The sequence below is a fragment of the Oncorhynchus kisutch genome, linkage group LG3 (assembly GCF_002021735.2).
Source record: "Oncorhynchus kisutch isolate 150728-3 linkage group LG3, Okis_V2, whole genome shotgun sequence".
Taxonomy (NCBI): Eukaryota; Metazoa; Chordata; class Actinopteri; order Salmoniformes; family Salmonidae; genus Oncorhynchus; species Oncorhynchus kisutch.
This window is the reverse complement of record NC_034176.2, coordinates 53,437,218-53,443,217: the sequence shown is the minus strand read 5'-3', so window position 1 is coordinate 53,443,217 and position 6,000 is coordinate 53,437,218.

Here is a 6,000-nt window from a genome sequence, read left to right as displayed (position 1 = left end):
TATTATGTATATACAGCATATTTTATTTGTACCCTCTGTCATAAGACATAATGTTGTCTGTAATATAACATCGTTGAAAACTCACTTGTATTGTCCAAAATGGACCGCGATTTGGTCAAAAACCTACATCAGAGTGACGTAATATATGGCGTTGAAGGAGGTCTGCAGTACTCTATAGGATGGATTGTTTCAGTGTCTTACACATACTGTACAGGTGCTCAGCATGTATGGGATCATCTTATAGTGAGATCATATAATCAATATAACAAACAGTGTCATAAATGCTATTCATTCTCCTTCCAAAGGAACGCGGGACCTACTCCTTCAAGGCCACCATCTACGCCGCCCCCCCCCCCCCCCCCACCCCTGTGGGCGAGCAACGCTGGGCACCCGAGGCCAAACCCCGGCGCTTGGGTCCGACATGAGCTGGGTCATAGGCCAGGAGAACTGCCTGTTCCTCAATGTGTAGACCCCCACCCTGAAGCCTGAGGCTGGGCCACCTGTGATGGTGTAGATCCATGGGGGCTACCCGAGAGAGGAGCTGGCAGCCAGGAATGAGGTGGTGTACATCCTCTTCAACTAAAGGCTCAACCTCCTGGGCTTCCTGGCTCTGAAGCTGCTGGGAGAGGGCTCACCTACTAACACTTATAAGTTCGGGTAGTCCCTCCCCGTTTTCGCCCTTTTTGCTTCCATTTGATGAACTGGAATATACTGTTGTAGGTTATATAATGACCTTCAACAGTAGAGCAGAAGATGCCAATCCATAAATTCTTAGTCCCATGTGTCAACATGACAAAGTGCAAACATGAAGAAAAAATGTATTTGTTTTTCAGCCAAGTTCCTCTTCCTCTTGGTATTTTGCTGGCAGGTAATGTGCAAATAACCCTTGTGATTGAGACATTAACAAAGATGATTAGTCTACAATGAGTCTTTCCTCATCAGATTCCCTCATCCCTGCCCTCGCCACAGTTTAAGGTGATGAGCATGCATAACTGCAAACTCCTGGCCCAAAGAAGTTAGCACCAAGTTAGTATTGCAAGCTATCAATGTCTAATGCAGTTTTCTAGCAGGTAGTTCATGGGTGTGTTCAAGTATGACAGTGGAGGCGATGTAGGCATATAACAAACTATTTACCGTACTTAACAGAGCTTTAAAATATTCATGGTATTTATGTTTGTACTTCCATCACCCTGAATATTTTAAAGTGTGTATACCTACCCATTAAGATGTGAATATTTAATGTCCTTTAATGCGATTTGGCTAACTGGAGGTGCCTTGTCTTGCTACAGATGCTAGGAGAAAAGGTTTTCTTTCTCGGCACGCTAGCCCATTCTTTCACACACACACACACACACACACACACACACACACACACACACACACACACACACACACACACACACACACACACACACACACACACACACACACACACACACACACACACACACACACACACACACACGTGTGATGGGAGCTTTTTCATGGTGTAGCTTTTGTGTAGCTTTTTCAGGGTGCAACAGTTTTAACACTTAAGGAAGCCATATGTGCACACACGCACACAAAAGAGGTGATCCAAATCCCCTGTCCCATGTCCTATATCCGTATCCTGATCTAAAAGTGTTGGGTATTGGCATAAGCTTTCAGGTACTCTAGGTTAGATGGAGATTCTGAAATCGGAACAAGGATATGGAACATAGAAAATGAGGCCATGTCAGAACGGGATTGAGCCAGGCTTCTCTCATCTCTAATTGGTGTCCCAATTGTCACAATTGTCCCCCAGGAAACTACGGCTTCATGGACCAGATAGCAGAGCTGAATTGGGTCCAGAGGAACATCCATCTGTTTGGAGGAGACCCCAATCAGGTCACCATATTTGGGCGGAGCTCAAGTCACACGGGGTGTTAAAGAATTCTCTTTTATCTGTGAGACATACATGTAGAGTTTGGTTGAGTCATTTCAGAGATTTAGATTTTTATGGTTGGTAAAAAAAATATCTTTGTGGCATCTCTGTGTTATCTGGGGGTGAGCAAAATATGCATTTCCTTCACAAGATGGACCAATAAACTTCTGTCCTATTCTAATCTACTCTACCCCCATAGATGGGATGTCTGTGTGGACCCTGATGATGTCACCGCTGGCGAAAGGTCTGTTCCACAGTGTGGATATGATAGGCTCCTACCTGTATAACGCATCACTGGAGAGGGTGGAGTCAGACAACCTGACCTGCCTCCGAAAACTCTCCATCAGTCAGATACTACGGATAAACACACATGTACACCCTCTCACACACAAACTTGCACACATACACAGTCCACCAGACAGATACTATGGGTATACTGGATTCACACGATGATTTTAAAGTCAACCGTGCCAAACTTTCAGGTAACTGCCAAAATAGAGGAAACACTAACACTAACATTAACAGTGTCTTAATAGGGTGCCAGAACAGCTTCAAGGCACCTTGGCATAGATTTTACAGGTGTCTGGAACCCTATTCAAATCAAATCAAATCTATTTATATAGCCCTTCTTACATCAGCTGATATCTCAAAGTGCTGTACAGAAACCCAGTCTAAAACCCCAAACAGCAAGCAATGCAGGTGGGATGTGACACCATTCTTCATTCGAATTCCATCATTTCTCGTTAAGGGTGGTGAAAAACGCTGTCTCAGGCGCCGCTCCAGAATCTCCCATAAGTGTGTCAATTCGTTACTCGGCAAACGGAAGACAGTCCTCCCCTCATTGATAACCTCCTGTCGAGGAGTGTAATCCTACAGCATAGAATGTCTTGCACAACTAGCTTGATTTGTTTTAATCAGATATTTACACATTTACTTTGGGATCCACCCTTGTAAACACAATTTGCCTGATGATGCTCGAGTGGAGAAGGAGCTTCTCATTTCATACAAGCTCATTTTAGTCGACATCCTCGAGAGGGTACAGAGTAGAGAGGACGCAGGAGTTGAGCAAATCTAATCCAGAACATATCATTGTATCCCTCATTTACTTGTGTTTTATTTAAATTTACAGCCAGTTACCTGTATTCTTTTCTTGGCATTATCTTGCCACCAGATGGCAACTGTGCACAGTTCAACATATTTTGATACAATAGAATAGAGAGTAACTATCATTATCTCGCTCTCTTTCTCTGTTCCTGCCAGGCCATTCCATGGAAGGAGTAACCATCATGGAGGCCAGTTGACCTAGTACACCTGCCAACAAAGGGGCGCTTGGTGGTGGACGGTCACGTTCTCCACGCCCCTCCCTTAAAAACGCGGAGGAAAGGAGGTGACTACCATGATGTTCCATTCCTAATAGGAAGCACAGAGCAGGAGACTGACTTCAGGTGAGTAATAATGGAATCTTAAACTGCTGGAAGCAGAGAGGAAGTTGTAGGCAGCAAGAAAGAGGGCCCAGGTTTACACAGGGTCACGGCTGGCACTAAAGACCGGGAGGCCACTCCAAAAAATTTTTGGGAGTGGGCACACGGGGAGTGTGGCAGAGTCAGGATTCAGACCTGAGCCAACTCCCCGTGCTTACCGTGGCGAGCATGTGACTGGTCAGGCACCGTGCTATGGGGTGGATGCGTACGGTGTCTCGAGTGAGCATTCACAGGCCGGTGTGCTCTGTGTCAGCGTCCCACATTTCCAGGGTGGAAGTGGGCATCCAGCCAGAACGGGTTGTGCCAGCTCTGCGCTCGAGTCCGCCAGTGCGCCTCCACGGCCCAGTGTATCCGGTGCCTTTGCCAAGAACTAAGCCTCCTGTATGTCTCCCCAGCCTGGTGAGTCCTGTGCCTGCTCCCAGAGCCAGGTCTTCTGTGTGTCTCTCCAATCCAGTGATCCATGGCACGAAGCCTCCAGTGATGATCCATGGCAAGAAGCCTCCAGTGATGATCCATGGCAAGAAGCCTCTAGTGATGATCCATGGCACGAAGCCTCCAGTGATGATCCATGGCAAGGAGCCTCCAGTGATGATCCATGGCAAGAAGTCTCCAGTGATGATCCATGGCAAGAAGTCTCCAGTGATGATCCATGGCAAGAAGCCTCCAGTGATGATCCATGGCACGAAGCCTCCAGTGAGTAGTCATGGCACTAAGCCTCCAGTGAGGAGTCATGGCACGAAGCCTCCAACGACGGCCTCCAATCCGGAGTCTCCGGTGACGGACTCCAGTATGGAGCCTCCAGCGACGTCCTTCAGTCCGGAGCCTCCAGAGACGGCCTCCAGTCCGGGGCCCGCAGCGAGGGTGCCCAGTACGGGGACCGCAATGAGGGCGCCCAGTCCGGGGCCCGCAACGAGGGTTGTTCGGCGTCTTTTCAAATAAAAATAAAATGTACGCTCACCACGCTGCGCCTTGGTCCAGTTCTTTCAACAGCCGTGACAGGAGGCTCTGTCAAGAGGGTGTGATGCAATTGCGGAGCTTCGGGAGACTTGCAGAGGCCAAATCGAGCTCCGTACCATATGGCTGTGTGCCTCCCAAATGTCATAAAAGGCTCTGCATGGTCAATTCAACTTCAACTTCAACAGTGGTCATACAGCATTGACTGCAATGCAGCCCCAACAGAAGTCAGAGCATTCATACTTACCCACTCCTCTTTCTATTCTGGTTAGGGCCAGTTTGCACTGTTCTGTGAAGAAAGTAGTACACAGCGTTGTACAAGATTTTCAGGTTTTTAACAATTTTTCACACGGAATAGCCTTCATTTCTCAGAACAACATTTAAAAACGACTTTGTTTCTGGCCATTTTGAGCCTGCAATCGAACCTACAAATGATGATGCTCCAGATTCTCAACTAGTCTTAATAAGGTTAGTTTTATTGCTTCTTTAATCAGGACAAAAGTTTGCAGCTGTGTTAACATAATTGCAAAAGGGTTTTCTAATGATTGATTAGCCTTTTATATTGGTAAACTTGGATTAGCTAAAACAACACAGAAGTGTACACAGAAGTGATGATTTCTGGTAATGGGCCTCTTTTCGCCTATGTAGATATTCCATTAAAAAATCTGCCGTTTCCAGCTACAGTAGTCATTTCCAACATTAACAATGTCTACACTGTATTTCTGATCAATTTTAACGGTAGTGTATACTATATATATATATTTTTTTCCTTCTTCATTATTTTACCCTGAATTACAGTCACCTCCTCTAATTGGAATAAAGTAATGGACAACAATAGTTAGGCTTCTACATACTATAAAAATGTTTACAGACACAATATAGTTCACATTAGTTATCTTGTTTATTTGTTATTTTTTGTTCCACCCTTCAGCTCCCCTCAACCCCTCCCATCTATGTCTGAACACCATCCTTTTTGATTTCTATTTGCCATATATCTTTCAACTGTGCTGGGATGTCTCACAAAACCTCTGAACCTTTCTGTTCTTATAGTTTACACAGATTGCAAATTAAAGATACACATTTTTTGCTGAGAGCATTGTTCAATTATTGATCGATTGACTTTGACTTTTCAAATCACCCAGCAGTGCTATCTGCAGAGTTAGTTCCAGGTAAATGGTGGATTTCTTCAGCCATTCCTGAACCTGAGACCAAAAACAAGCTACATAATGTATGTGCAGTACCAAAACAAGTCATCTAATGATTCTGTCCCTTGTCATGGAAGAACGGGGACATTTTCAGCTTCCAGGAATTGTGTACAGATCCTTGCGACATGGGATTGTGCATTATCATGCTAAAACATGAGGAGATGGTGATGGATGAATGGCATGACAATGAACCTCAGGATCTCATCACGTTATTTCTGTGCATTCAAATTGTCATCGATAAAATGCAATTCTGTTCATAGTCTGTAGCTTAAGCCTGCCCATACCATAACCCCACCACCATATGGCACTCTGTTCACAATGTTGACATCAGCAAACGGCTTGTCCACACAACGCCATACACATGGTCTGTGGTTGGACATACTGCCAATTTCTCAAAAACATTGGAGACGGCTTATGTTAGCGCATTCAGTTTTCTGGCAACAGCTCTGGTGGACAT